The following is a 16,478-nucleotide window of genomic DNA, read 5'->3' on the forward strand; positions in this document are numbered from 1 at the left end:
ATTTTGTGAAATATGTCTCTTTTCAGTTGACGTTTTAGAAATTTGCAAGATATTCTACTTTGTGAAATATTTTACTATTCAGTTGACTAAAATATCAACTATTCAGTAAATTGCAAGATTTTTTTCTAAAAATCAACTGTTCAGAACATTGCAAGATTTTGTGAATATTCCACTATTTGGTTGACTTTCTAGAAAAAATCGTTAACAAACTTAAAAGATTTTGTGAAACATTTCACTATCAAGATTTTGTGAAATATTTCACTTTTCTCTCGTTCTTTGTAATTTTTAAAATTTTGTAACTGAATGTAAGACGTTTCTAACATATCAAATATTCAGTAAATTGCAAGATTTTGTGAAATATTCACTATTTGGGTGACTATGTAAAACAAATCGTTGGCAAATTCGAAAGATTAGTGAAATATGTCTCTATTCAGTTGACGTTTTAGAAATTTGCAAGATATTTATACTTTTGTGAAATATTTTACTATTCAGTTGACTTTTAGAAATTTGCAAGATTATGTCTAGTTTTGTTTGTAAAATATCAACTATTCAGTAAATTGCAAGATTTTTGTGAAATATTTCACTATTTGGGTTGACTATGTAAAACAAATCGTTGGCAAAATTCGAAGATTTTGTTAAATATTTCTCTATTCAGTTTACTTTTTAGAAATTTTGAAGATATTTCACTTTTGTTTCTAAAATATCAACTATTCAGTAAATTGCAAGATTTTGTGAAATATTTCACTATTTAGTTGACTATGTAAAACAATCGTTGGCAAAATTCGAAGATTTTGTGAAATATTTCTCTATTCAGTTGACTTTTAGAAATTTGCAAGACATTTCTACTTTGTGAAATATTTTACTATTCAGTTGACTTTTTAGAAATTGCAAGTTATTTAAACTTTTTATATAAATTTTGTGAAATCTTTGCATTTTTTTAAATTTGTATCTGAATGTAAGACTATTTCTAGAAAATCAACTCTTCAGTAAATTGTAAGATTTTGTGAAATATTTCACTATTTGGGTGATTTCTAGAAAAATAGTTGACAAACATAGAAGATTTTATGAAATAATTTCTATTCAGTTGGCTTTTTATAAATTTTCAAGATATTTCTACTTTGTTTCTAAAAAATCAATGTTCAGAACTTGCAAGATTTTGTGAAATATTCACTATTTGGGTGGCTATGTAACAAATCGTTGGCAAAAAAAGTTGACTTTTTAGAAATTTGCAAGATATTTCAACTTTTTTATAGAGATTTTGAGAAATCTTGCATTTTTTAAATTTTGTATCTGAATGTAATTGCAATATTTTGTGAAATATTTCACTATTTGGGTAACTATGTAAAACAAATCGTTGTCAAATTCGAAGATTTTGTGAAATATGTCTCTATTCAGTTGACGTTTTAGAAATTTGCAAGATATTTCTACTTTTGTGAAATATTTTACTATTCAGTTGACTAAAATATCATTTATTCAGTAAATTGCAAGATTTTTTTCTAAAAAATCAACTGTTCAGAACATTGCAAGATTTTGTGAAATATTCCACTATTTGGTTGACTTTCTAGAAAAAATCGTTAACAAACTTAAAAGATTTTGTGAAATATTTCACTATGAAAGATTTTGTGAAATATTTCACTATTCTCTCTTTCTTTGTATTTTAAAATTTGTAACTGAATGTAAGACTGTTTCTAACATATCAACGTTCAGTAAATTGCAAGATTTTGTGAAATATTTCACTATTTGGGTGACTATGTAAAACAAATCGTTGGCAAAATTCGAAGATTTTGGAAATATGTCTCTATTCAGTTGACTTTTAGAAATTTGAAGAATTTCTACTTTTGTTTCTAAAATATGAACTATTCAGTAAATTGCAAGATTTTGTGAAATATTTCACTATTTGGGTGACTATGTAAAACAAATCGTTGGCAAAATTCGAAGATTTTGTGAAATATGTCTCTATTCAGTTGACGTTTTAGAAATTTGCAAGATATTTCTACTTTTGTTTCTAAAATATGAACTATTCAGTAAATTGCAAGATTTTGTGAAATAATTCACTATTTTGAGAAATTTGCATTGTTTTTAAATTTTGTATCTGCATGTAAGACAGTTTGTAGAATATCAATTATTCAGTAAATTGTAAGATTTTGTGAAATATTCCAGTATTTGTGTGACTTCTAGAAAAATCGTAGAAAATGTCCTAAAATTGAATGCTCAGTAATGTTCAAGATTTTTTGAAAATAGTTTACTTCAGTTGACTTTTTAGAAATTAGCAAGATATTTCAACTTTTTATTGGTATTTTGAGAATCTTTGTATTTTTAAAATTTGTAACTGAATGTAAGACTGACAAAATATCAAACTATACAGTAAATTGCAAGATTTTGTGAAATATTCCACTATTTTGGTGAAAAACAAATCGTTGGCAAAATTCGAAGATTTTGTGATATATGTCTTTATCCAGTTGACTTTTTAGAAATTTGCAAGATATTTCTACTTTTGTTTCAAGAAAATCAACTGTTCAGTACATTGCAAGATTTGGTGAAATATTTCACTATTCGGTTGACCTTCTAGAAAAATCGTTGACAACATTAGAAGATTTTGAGAAATATATCACTAAAGTTGACTTTTTAGAAATTGCAAGATATTTCAACTTTTTATAGAGATTTTGAGAAATCTTCGCATTTTTAAATTTGTATCTGAATGTAATTGCAATATTTTGTGAAATATTTCACTATTTGGGTAACTATGTAAAACAAATCGTTGTCAAAATTCGAAGATTTTGTGAAATATGTCTCTATTCAGTTGACGTTTTAGAAATTTGCAAGATATTTCTACTTTTGTGAAATTTTACTATTCAGTTGACTAAAATATCAACTATTCAGTAAATTGCAAGATTTTTTTCTAAAAATCAACTGTTCAGAACATTGCAAGATTTTGTGAAATATTCCACTATTTGGTTGACTTTCTAGAAAAAAATCGTTAACAAACTTAAAAGATTTTGTGAAACATTTCACTATCAAGATTTTGTGAAATATTTCACTTTTCTCTCTTTCTTTGTATTTTTAAAATTTGTAACTGAATGTAAGACTGTTTCTAACATATCAACTATTCAGTAAATTGCAAGATTTGTGAAATATTTCACTATTTGGGTGACTATGTAAAACAAATCGTTGGCAAAATTCGAAGAATTAGTGAAATATGCTCTATTCAGTTGACGTTTTAGAAATTTGCAAGATATTTCTACTTTTGTGAAATATTTTACTATTCAGTTGACTTTTAGAAATTTGCAAGATATGTCTAGTTTTTTGTTGTAAAATATCAACTATTCAGTAAATTGCAAGATTTTGTGAAATATTTCACTATTTGGGTGACTATGTAAAACAAATCGTTGGCAAAATTCGAAGATTTTGTTAAATATTTTTCTATTCAGTTTACTTTTTAGTAATTTTGAAGATATTTCACTTTTGTTTCTAAAATATCAACTATTCGGTAAATTGCAAGATTTTGTGAAATATTTCACTATTTAGTTGACTATGTAAAACAAATCGTTGGCAAAATTCGAAGATTTTGTGAAATATGTCTCTATTCAGTTGACGTTTTAGAAATTTGCAAGATATTTCTACTTTTGTGAAATATTTTACTATTCAGTTGACTTTTTAGAAATTTGCAAGATATGTCTAGTTTGTTTGTAAAATATCAACTATTCAGTAAATTGCAAGATTTTGTGAAATATTTCACTATTTAGTTGACTATGTAAAACAAATCGTTGGCAAAATTCGAAGATTTTGTGAAATATTTCTCTATTCAGTTGACTTTTAGAAATTTGCAAGACATTTCTACTTTTGTGAAATTTTACTATTCAGTTGACTTTTAGAAATTTGCAAGTTATTTAAACTTTTTATATAAATTTTGTGAAATCTTTGCATTTTTTTAAATTTGTATCTGAATGTAAGACTATTTCTAGAAAATCAACTCTTCAGTAATTGCAAGATTTTGTGAAATATTTCACTATTTGGTTGACCTTCTAGAAAAATCGTTGACAAAATTAGAAGATTTTGAGAAATATATCACTATCAGTTGACTTTTTAGAAATTTGCAAGATATTTCAACTTTTTATAGAGATTTTGAGAAATCTTTGCATTTCTTAAATTTTGTATTGAAATTGCAATATTTTGTGAAATATTTCACTATTTGGGTAACTATGTAACAAATCGTTTGTCAAAATTCGAAGATTTTGTGAAATATGTCTCTATTCAGTTGACGTTTTAGAAATTTGCAAGATATTTCTACTTTTGTGAAATATTTTACTATTCAGTTGACTTTTTAGAAATTTGCAAGATATTTCTACTTTTGTTTCTAAAATATGAACTATTCAGTAAATTGCAAGATTTTGTGAAATATTTCACTATTTGGGTGACTATGTAAAACAAATCGTTGGCAAAATTCGAAGATTTTGTGAAATATGTCTCTATTCAGTTGACGTTTTAGAAATTTGCAAGATATTTCTACTTTTGTTTCTAAAATATGAGCTATTCGGTAAATTGCAAGATTTTGTAAAATAATTCACTATTTTGAGAAATCTTTGCATTTTTTTAAATTTTGTATCTGCATGTAAGACAGTTTGTAGAATATCAATTATTCAGTAAATTGTAAGATTTTGTGAAATATTCCAGTATTTGTGTGACTTCTAGAAAAATCGTAGAAAAATGTCCTAAAATTGAATGCTCAGTAATGTTCAAGATTTTTTGAAATAGTTTACTATTCAGTTGACTTTTTAGAAATTAGCAAGATATTTCAACTTTTTATTGGTATTTTGAGAATCTTTGTATTTTTAAAATTTGTAACTGAATGTAAGACTGTTTCTAAAATATCAACTATACAGTAAATTGCAAGATTTTGTGAAATATTCCACTATTTGGTGAAAAACAAATCGTTGGCAAAATTCGAAGATTTTGTGATATATGTCTTTATCCAGTTGACTTTTTAGAAATTTGCAAGATATTTCTACTTTTGTTTCAAGAAAATCAACTGTTCAGTACATTGCAAGATTTTGTGAAATATTTCACTATTCGGTTGACCTTCTAGAAAAAATCGTTGACAACATTAGAAGATTTTGAGAAATATATCACTAAAGTTGACTTTTTAGAAATTTGCAAGATATTTCAACTTTTTATAGAGATTTTGAGAAATCTTCGCATTTTTTTAAATTTTGTATCTGAATGTAATTGCAATATTTTGTGAAATATTTCACTATTTGGGTAACTATGTAATAAAACAAATCGTTGTCAAAATTCGAAGATTTTGTGAAATATGTCTCTATTCAGTTGACGTTTTAGAAATTTGCAAGATATTTCTACTTTTGTGAAATATTTTACTATTCAGTTGACTAAAATATCAACTATTCAGTAAATTGCAAGATTTTTTTCTAAAATCAACTGTTCAGAACATTGCAAGATTTTGTGAAATATTCCACTATTTGGTTGACTTTCTAGAAAAAATCGTTAACAAACTTAAAAGATTTTGTGAAACATTTCACTATCAAGATTTTGTGAAATATTTCACTTTTCTCTCTTTCTTTGTATTTTTAAAATTTGTAACTGAATGTAAGACTGTTTCTAACATATCAACTATTCAGTAAATTGCAAGATTTTGTGAAATATTTCACTATTTGGGTGACTATGTAAACAAATCGTTGGCAAAATTCGAAGAATTAGTGAAATATGTCTCTATTCAGTTGACGTTTTAGAAATTTGCAAGATATTTCTACTTTTGTGAAATATTTTACTATTCAGTGACTTTTAGAAATTTGCAAGATATGTCTAGTTTTGTTTGTAAAATATCAACTATTCAGTAAATTGCAAGATTTTGTGAAATATTTCACTATTTGGGTGACTATGTAAAACAAATCGTTGGCAAAATTCGAAGATTTTGTTAAATATTTTTCTATTCAGTTTACTTTTTAGTAATTTTGAAGATATTTCACTTTTGTTTCTAAAATATCAACTATTCGGTAAATTGCAAGATTTTGTGAAATATTTCACTATTTAGTTGACTATGTAAAACAAATCGTTGGCAAAATTCGAAGAATTAGTGAAATATGTCTCTATTCAGTTGACGTTTTAGAAATTTGCAAGATATTTCTACTTTTGTGAAATATTTTACTATTCAGTTGACTTTTTAGAAATTTGCAAGATATGTCTAGTTTTGTTTGTAAATATCAACTATTCAGTAAATTGCAAGATTTTGTGAAATATTTCACTATTTAGTTGACTATGTAAAACAATCGTTGGCAAAATTCGAAGATTTTGTTGAAATATTTCTCTATTCAGTTGACTTTTTAGAAATTTGCAAGACATTTCTACTTTTGTGAAATATTTTACTATTCAGTTGACTTTTTAGAAATTTGCAAGTTATTTAAACTTTTTATATAAATTTTGTGAAATCTTTGCATTTTTTTAAATTTGTATCTGAATGTAAGACTATTTCTAGAAAATCAACTCTTCAGTAAATTGTAAGATTTTGTGAAATATTTCACTATTTGGGTGACTTTCTAGAAAAAATAGTTGACAAACATAGAAGATTTTATGAAATATATCTCTATTCAGTTGGCTTTTATAAATTTTCAAGATATTTCTACTTTTGTTTCTAAAAAATCAACTGTTCAGAACATTGCAAGATTTTGTGAAATATTTCACTATTTGGGTGGCTATGTAACAAATCGTTGGCAAAATTCGAAGATTTTGTGAAATATGTCTCTATTCAGTTGACGTTTTAGAAATTTGCAAGATATTTCTACTTTTGTGAAATATTTTACTATTCAGTTGACTTTTTAGAAATTTGCAAGATATTTCTACTTTTGTTTCTAAAATATGAACTATTCAGTAAATTGCAAGATTTTGTGAAATATTTCACTATTTGGGTGACTATGTAAAACAAATCGTTGGCAAAATTCGAAGATTTGTGAAATATGTCTCTATTCAGTTGACGTTTTAGAAATTTGCAAGATATTTCTACTTTTGTTTCTAAAATATGAGCTATTCGGTAAATTGAAAGATTTTGTAAAATAATTCACTATTTTGAGAAATCTTTGCATTTTTTTAAATTTTGTATCTGCATGTAAGACAGTTTGTAGAATATCAATTATTCAGTAAATTGTAAGATTTTGTGAAATATTCCTGTATTTGTGTGACTTCTAGAAAAATCGTAGAAAAATGTCCTAAAATTGAATGCTCAGTAATGTTCAAGATTTTTGAAATAGTTTACTATTCAGTTGACTTTTTAGAAATTAGCAAGATATTTCAACTTTTTATTGGTATTTTGAGAATCTTTGTATTTTGAAAATTTGTAACTGAATGTAAGACTGTTTCTAAAATATCAACTATACAGTAAATTGCAAGATTTTGTGATATATTTCACTATTTGGTGAAAAACAAATCGTTGGCAAAATTCGAAGATTTTGTGAAATATATCTCTAAGTTATTTAAACTTTTTATAGAGGTTTTGAGAAATCTTTGCATTTTTTTAAATTTTGTATCTGAATGTAATTGCAAGATTTTGTGAAATATTTCACTATTTGGGTGACTATGTAAAACAAATCGTTGTCAAAATTCGAAGATTTTGTGAAATATGTCTCTATTCAGTTGACGTTTTAGAAATTTTCAAGATATTTCTACTTTTGTGAAATATTTTACTATTCCAGTTGACTAAAATATCAACTATTCAGTAAGTTGCAAGATTTTTTTCTAAAAAATCAACTGTTCAGAACATTGCAAGATTTTGTGAAATATTCCACTATTTGGTTGACTTTCTAGAAAAATCGTTAACAAACTTAAAAGATTTTGTGAAATATTTCACTATGAAGATTTTGTGAAATATTTCACTATTCTCTCTTTCTTTGTATTTTTAAAATTTGTAACTGAATGTAAGACTGTTTCTAACATATCAACTATTCAGTAAATTGCAAGATTTTGTGAAATATTTCACTATTTGGGTGACTATGTAAAACACATCGTTAGCAAAATTCGAAGAATTTGTGAAATATGTCTCTATTCAGTTGACGTTTTAGAAATTTGCAAGATATTTCTACTTTTGTGAAATATTTTACTATTCAGTTGACTTTTTAGAAATTTGCAAGATATGTCTAGTTTTGTTTGTAAAATATCAACTATTCAGTAAATTGAAAGATTTTGTGAAATATTTCACTATTTGGGTGGACTATGTAAAACAAATCGTTTGCAAAATTCGAAGATTTTGTGAAATATTTCTGTATTCAGTTGACTTTTTAGAAATTTGCAAGACATTTCTACTTTTGTGAAATATTTTACTATTCAGTTGACTTTTTAGAAATTTGCAAGTTATTTAACTTTTATAGAAATTTTGTGAAATCTTTGCATTTTTTTAAATTTGTATCTGAATGTAAGACTATTTCTAGAAAATCAACTCTTCAGTAAATTGTAAGATTTTGTGAAATATTTCACTATTTGGGTGACTTTCTAGAAAAAATAGTTGACAAACATAAAAGATTTTATGAAATATATCTCTATTCAGTTGGCTTTTTATAAATTTTCAAGATATTTCTACTTTTGTTTCTAAAAAATCAACTGTTCAGAACATTGCAAGATTTGTGAAATATTTCACTATTTGGGTGGCTATGTAACAAATCGTTGGCAAAATTCGAAGATTTTGTGAAATATGTCTCTATTCAGTTGACGTTTTAGAAATTTGCAAGATATTTCTACTTTTGTGAAATATTTTACTATTCAGTTGACTTTTTAGAATTTTGCAAGATATTTCTAGTTTTGTTTCTAAAATATCAACTATTCAGTAAACTGCAAGATTTTGTGAAATATTTCACTATTTGGGTGACTATGTAAAAATCGTTGGCAAAATTCGAAGATTTTGTGAAATATGTCTCTATTCAGTTGACTTTTTAGAAATTTGCAAGATATTTCTACTTTTGTTTCTAAAATATGAACTATTCGGTAAATTGCAAGATTTTGTGAAATATTTCACTATTTGGGTGACTATTTCACTATGAAATAGTGAAATATTTCACTATTTAGTTGACTATGTAAAACAAATCGTTGGCAAAATTCGAAGATTTTGTGAAATATTTCTCTATTCAGTTGACTTTTTAGAAATTTGCAAGATATTTCTACTTTTTTGAAATAGTTTACTATTCAGTTGACGTTTTAGAAATTTGCAAGATATTTCTACTTTTGTGAAATATTTTACTATTCAGTTGACTTTTTAGAATTTTGCAAGATATTTCTAGTTTTGTTTCTAAAATATCAACTATTCAGTAAACTGCAAGATTTTGTGAAATATTTCACTATTTGGGTGGACTATGTAAAACAAATCGTTGGCAAATTCGAAGATTTTGTGAAATATGTCTCTATTCAGTTGACGTTTTAGAAATTTGCAAGATATTTCTACTTTTGTGAAATATTTTACTATTCAGTTGACTTTTTAGAAATTTGCAAGATATGTCTAGTTTTGTTTGTAAATATCAACTATTCAGTAAATTGCAAGATTTTGTGAAATATTTCACTATTTGGGTGACTATGTAAAACAAATCGTTGGCAAAATTCGAAGATTTTGTTAAATATTTTTCTATTCAGTTTACTTTTTAGTAATTTTGAAGATATTTCACTTTTGTTTCTAAAATATCAACTATTCGGTAAATTGCAAGATTTTGTGAAATATTTCACTATTTAGTTGACTATGTAAAACAAATCGTTGGCAAAATTCGAAGATTTTGTGAAATATTTCTCTATTCAGTTGACTTTTTAGAAATTTGCAAGACATTTCTACTTTTGTGAAATATTTTACTATTCAGTTGACTTTTTAGAAATTTGCAAGTTATTTAAACTTTTTATATAAATTTTGTGAAATCTTTGCATTTTTTTAAATTTGTATCTGAATGTAAGACTATTTCTAGAAAATCAACTCTTCAGTAAATTGTAAGATTTTGTGAAATATTTCACTATTTGGGTGACTTTCTAGAAAAAATAGTTGACAAACATAGAAGATTTTATGAAATATATCTCTATTCAGTTGGCCTTTTATAAATTTTCAAGATATTTCTACTTTTGTTTCTAAAAAATCAACTGTTCAGAACATTGCAAGATTTTGTGAAATATTTCACTATTTGGGTGGCTATGTAACAAATCGTTGGCAAAATTCGAAGATTTTGTGAAATATGTCTCTATTCAGTTGACGTTTAGAAATTTGCAAGATATTTCTACTTTTGTGAAATATTTTACTATTCAGTTGACTTTTTAGAAATTTGCAAGATATTTCTACTTTTGTTTCTAAAATATGAACTATTCAGTAAATTGCAAGATTTTATGAAATATTTCACTATTTGGGTGACTATGTAAAACAAATCGTTGGCCAAAATTCGAAGATTTTGTGAAATATGTCTCTATTCAGTTGACGTTTTAGAAATTTGCAAGATATTTCTACTTTTGTTTCTAAAATATGAGCTATTCGGTAAATTGCAAGATTTGTAAAATAATTCACTATTTTGAGAAATCTTTGCATTTTTTTAAATTTTGTATCTGCATGTAAGACAGTTTGTAGAATATCAATTATTCAGTAAATTGTAAGATTTTGTGAAATATTCCTGTATTTGTGGTGACTTCTAGAAAAATCGTAGAAAAATATCCTAAAATTGAATGCTCAGTAATGTTCAAGATTTTTTGAAATAGTTTACTATTCAGTTGACTTTTTAGAAATTAGCAAGATATTTCAACTTTTTATTGGTATTTTGAGAATCTTTGTATTTTGAAAATTTGTAACTGAATGTAAGACTGTTTCTAAAATATCAACTATACAGTAAATTGCAAGATTTTGTGAAATATTTCACTATTTTGGTGAAAAACAAATCGTTGGCAAAATTCGAAGATTTTGTGAAATATATCTCTAAGTTATTTAAACTTTTTATAGAGGTTTTGAGAAATCTTTGCATTTTTTAAATTTTGTATCTGAATGTAATTGCAAGATTTTGTGAAATATTTCACTATTTGGGTGACTATGTAAAACAAATCGTTGTCAAAATTCGAAGATTTTGTGAAATATGTCTCTATTCAGTTGACGTTTTAGAAATTTTCAAGACATTTCTACTTTTGTGAAATATTTTTACTATTCAGTTGACTAAAATATCAACTATTCAGTAAGTTGCAAGATTTTTTTTCTAAAAAATCAACTGTTCAGAACATTGCAAGATTTTGTGAAATATGCCACTATTTGGTTGACTTTCTAGAAAAATCGTTAACAAACTTAAAAGATTTTGTGAAATATTTCACTATGAAGATTTTGTGAAATATTTCACTATTCTCTCTTTCTTTGTATTTTTAAAATTTGTAACTGAATGTAAGACTGTTTCTAACATATCAACTATTCAGTAAATTGCAAGATTTTGTGAAATATTTCACTATTTGGGTGACTATGTAAAACACATCGTTGGCAAAATTCGAAGAATTTGTGAAATATGTCTCTATTCAGTTGACGTTTTAGAAATTTGCAAGATATTTCTACTTTTGTGAAGTATTTTACTATTCAGTTGACTTTTTAGAAATTTGCAAGATATGTCTAGTTTTGTTTGTAAAATATCAACTATTCAGTAAATTGCAAGATTTTGTGAAATATTTCACTATTTGGGTGACTATGTAAAACAAATCGTTTGCAAAATTCGAAGATTTTGTGAAATATTTCTGTATTCAGTTGACTTTTTAGAAATTTGCAAGACATTTCTACTTTTGTGAAATATTTTACTATTCAGTTGACTTTTTAGAAATTTGCAAGTTATTTAACTTTTTATAGAAATTTTGTGAAATCTTTGCATTTTTTTAAATTTGTATCTGAATGTAAGACTATTTCTAGAAAATCAACTCTTCAGTAAATTGTAAGATTTTGTGAAATATTTCACTATTTGGGTGACTTTCTAGAAAAAATAGTTGACAAACATAAAAGATTTTATGAAATATATCTCTATTCAGTTGGCTTTTTATAAATTTTCAAGATATTTCTACTTTTGTTTCTAAAAAATCAACTGTTCAGAACATTGCAAGATTTTGTGAAATATTTCACTATTTGGGTGGCTATGTAACAAATCGGTGGCAAAATTCGAAGATTTTGTGAAATATGTCTCTATTCAGTTGACGTTTTAGAAATTTGCAAGATATTTCTACTTTTGTGAAATATTTTACTATTCAGTTGACTTTTTAGAATTTTGCAAGATATTTCTAGTTTTGTTTCTAAAATATCAACTATTCAGTAAACTGCACTGATTTTGTGAAATATGTCTCTATTCAGTTGACGTTTTAGAAATTTGCAAGATATTTCTACTTTTGTGAAATATTTTACTATTCAGTTGACTTTTTAGAATTTTGCAAGATATTTCTAGTTTTGTTTCTAAAATATCAACTATTCAGTAAACTGCAAGATTTTGTGAAATATTTCACTATTTGGGTGACTATGTAAAAAATCGTTGGCAAAATTCGAAGATTTTTGTGAAATATGTCTCTATTCAGTTGACTTTTTAGAAATTTGCAAGATATTTCTACTTTTGTTTCTAAAATATGAACTATTCGGTAAATTGCAAGATTTTGTGAAATATTTCACTATTTGGGTGACTATTTCACTATGAAATAGTGAAATATTTCACTATTTAGTTGACTATGTAAAACAAATCGTTGGCAAATTCGAAGATTTTGTGAAATATTTCTCTATTCAGTTGACTTTTTAGAAATTTGCAAGACATTTCTACTTTTGTGAAATATTTTACTATTCAGTTGACTTTTTAGAAATTTGCAAGATATTTCTACTTTTTTGAAATATTTTACTATTCAGTTGACGTTTTAGAAATTTGCAAGATATTTCTACTTTTGTGAAATATTTTACTATTCAGTTGACTTTTTAGAATTTTGCAAGATATTTCTAGTTTTGTTTCTAAAATATCAACTATTCAGTAAACTGCAAGATTTTGTGAAATATTTCACTATTTGGGTGACTATGTAAAACAAATCGTTGGCAAAATTCGAAGATTTTGTGAAATATGTCTCTATTCAGTTGACGTTTTAGAAATTTGCAAGATATTTCTACTTTTGTGAAATATTTTACTATTCAGTTGACTTTTTAGAAATTTGCAAGATATGTCTAGTTTTGTTTGTAAAATATCAACTATTCAGTAAATTGCAAGATTTTGTGAAATATTTCACTATTTGGGTGACTATGTAAAACAAATCGTTGGCAAAATTCGAAGATTTTGTTAAATATTTTTCTATTCAGTTTACTTTTTAGTAATTTTGAAGATATTTCACTTTTGTTTCTAAAATATCAACTATTCGGTAAATTGCAAGATTTTGTGAAATATTTCACTATTTAGTTGACTATGTAAAACAAATCGTTGGCAAAATTCGAAGATTTTGTGAAATATTTCTCTATTCAGTTGACTTTTTAGAAATTTGCAAGACATTTCTACTTTTGTGAAATATTTTACTATTCAGTTGACTTTTTAGAAATTTGCAAGTTATTTAAACTTTTTATATAAATTTTGTGAAATCTTTGCATTTTTTAAATTTGTATCTGAATGTAAGACTATTTCTAGAAAATCAACTCTTCAGTAAATTGTAAGATTTTGTGAAATATTTCACTATTTGGGTGACTTTCTAGAAAAAATAGTTGACAAACATAGAAGATTTTATGAAATATATCTCTATTCAGTTGGCCTTTTATAAATTTTCAAGATATTTCTACTTTTGTTTCTAAAAAATCAACTGTTCAGAACATTGCAAGATTTTGTGAAATATTTCACTATTTGGGTGGCTATGTAACAAATCGTTGGCAAAATTCGAAGATTTTGTGAAATATGTCTCTATTCAGTTGACGTTTTAGAAATTTGCAAGATATTTCTACTTTTGTGAAATATTTTACTATTCAGTTGACTTTTTAGAAATTTGCAAGATATTTCTACTTTTGTTTCTAAAATATGAACTATTCAGTAAATTGCAAGATTTTATGAAATATTTCACTATTGGGTGACTATGTAAAACAAATCGTTGGCAAAATTCGAAGATTTTGTGAAATATGTCTCTATTCAGTTGACGTTTTAGAAATTTGCAAGATATTTCTACTTTTGTTTCTAAAATATGAGCTATTCGGTAAATTGCAAGATTTTGTAAAATAATTCACTATTTTGAGAAATCTTTGCATTTTTTTAAATTTTGTATCTGCATGTAAGACAGTTTGTAGAATATCAATTATTCAGTAAATTGTAAGATTTTGTGAAATATTCCTGTATTTGTGTGACTTCTAGAAAAATCGTAGAAAAATATCCTAAAATTGAATGCTCAGTAATGTTCAAGATTTTTGAAATAGTTTACTATTCAGTTGACTTTTTAGAAATTAGCAAGATATTTCAACTTTTTATTGGTATTTTGAGAATCTTTGTATTTTGAAAATTTGTAACTGAATGTAAGACTGTTTCTAAAATATCAACTATACAGTAAATTGCAAGATTTTGTGAAATATTTCACTATTTTGGTGAAAAACAAATCGTTGGCAAAATTCGAAGATTTTGTGAAATATATCTCTAAGTTATTTAAACTTTTTATAGAGGTTTTGAGAAATCTTTGCATTTTTTAAATTTTGTATCTGAATGTAATTGCAAGATTTTGTGAAATATTTCACTATTTGGGTGACTATGTAAAACAAATCGTTGTCAAAATTCGAAGATTTTGTGAAATATGTCTCTATTCAGTTGACGTTTTAGAAATTTCAAGACATTTCTACTTTTGTGAAATATTTTACTATTCAGTTGACTAAAATATCAACTATTCAGTAAGTTGCAAGATTTTTTTCTAAAAAATCAACTGTTCAGAACATTGCAAGATTTTGTGAAATATGCCACTATTTGGTTGACTTTCTAGAAAAAATCGTTAACAAACTTAAAAGATTTTGTGAAATATTTCACTATGAAGATTTTGTGAAATATTTCACTATTCTCTCTTTCTTTGTATTTTTAAAATTTGTAACTGAATGTAAGACTGTTTCTAACATATCAACTATTCAGTAAATTGCAAGATTTTGTGAAATATTTCACTATTGGGTGACTATGTAAAACACATCGTTGGCAAAATTCGAAGAATTTGTGAAATATGTCTCTATTCAGTTGACGTTTTAGAAATTTGCAAGATATTTCTACTTTTGTGAAGTATTTTACTATTCAGTTGACTTTTTAGAAATTTGCAAGATATGTCTAGTTTTGTTTGTAAAATATCAACTATTCAGTAAATTGCAAGATTTTGTGAAATATTTCACTATTTGGGTGACTATGTAAAACAAATCGTTTGCAAAATTCGAAGATTTTGTGAAATATTTCTGTATTCAGTTGACTTTTTAGAAATTTGCAAGACATTTCTACTTTTGTGAAATATTTTACTATTCAGTTGACTTTTTAGAAATTTGCAAGTTATTTAACTTTTTATAGAAATTTTGTGAAATCTTTGCATTTTTTTAAATTTGTATCTGAATGTAAGACTATTTCTAGAAAATCAACACTTCAGTAAATTGTAAGATTTTGTGAAATATTTCACTATTTGGGTGACTTTCTAGAAAAAATAGTTGACAAACATAAAAGATTTTATGAAATATATCTCTATTCAGTTGGCTTTTTATAAATTTTCAAGATATTTCTACTTTTGTTTCTAAAAAATCAACTGTTCAGAACATTGCAAGATTTTGTGAAATATTTCACTATTTGGGTGGCTATGTAACAAATCGTTGGCAAAATTCGAAGATTTTGTGAAATATGTCTCTATTCAGTTGACGTTTTAGAAATTTGCAAGATATTTCTACTTTTGTGAAATATTTTACTATTCAGTTGACTTTTTAGAATTTTGCAAGATATTTCTAGTTTTGTTTCTAAAATATCAACTATTCAGTAAACTGCAAGATTTTGTGAAATATTTCACTATTTGGGTGACTATGTAAAACAAATCGTTGGCAAAATTCGAAGATTTTGTGAAATATGTCTCTATTCAGTTGACTTTTTAGAAATTTACAAGATATTTCTACTTTTGTTTCTAAAATATGAACTATTCGGTAAATTGCAAGATTTTGTGAAATATTTCACTATTTGGGTGACTATTTCACTATGAAATAGTGAAATATTTCACTATTTAGTTGACTATGTAAAACAAATCGTTGGCAAAATTCGAAGATTTTGTGAAATATTTCTCTATTCAGTTGACTTTTTAGAAATTTGCAAGACATTTCTACTTTTGTGAAATATTTTACTATTCAGTTGACTTTTTAGAAATTTGCAAGATATTTCTACTTTTTTGAAATATTTTACTATTCAGTTGACGTTTTAGAATTTGCAAGATATTTCTACTTTTGTTTCTAAAATATCAACTATTCAGTAAACTGCAAGATTTTGTGAAATATTTCACTATTTGGGTGGCTATGTAAAAAA

This window comes from Lucilia sericata, unplaced genomic scaffold (genome assembly GCF_015586225.1).
Source record: "Lucilia sericata isolate MDLA Ls3-8-SP2 unplaced genomic scaffold, ASM1558622v1 Contig000032F_arrow, whole genome shotgun sequence".
NCBI classification, from domain to species: domain Eukaryota; kingdom Metazoa; phylum Arthropoda; class Insecta; order Diptera; family Calliphoridae; genus Lucilia; species Lucilia sericata.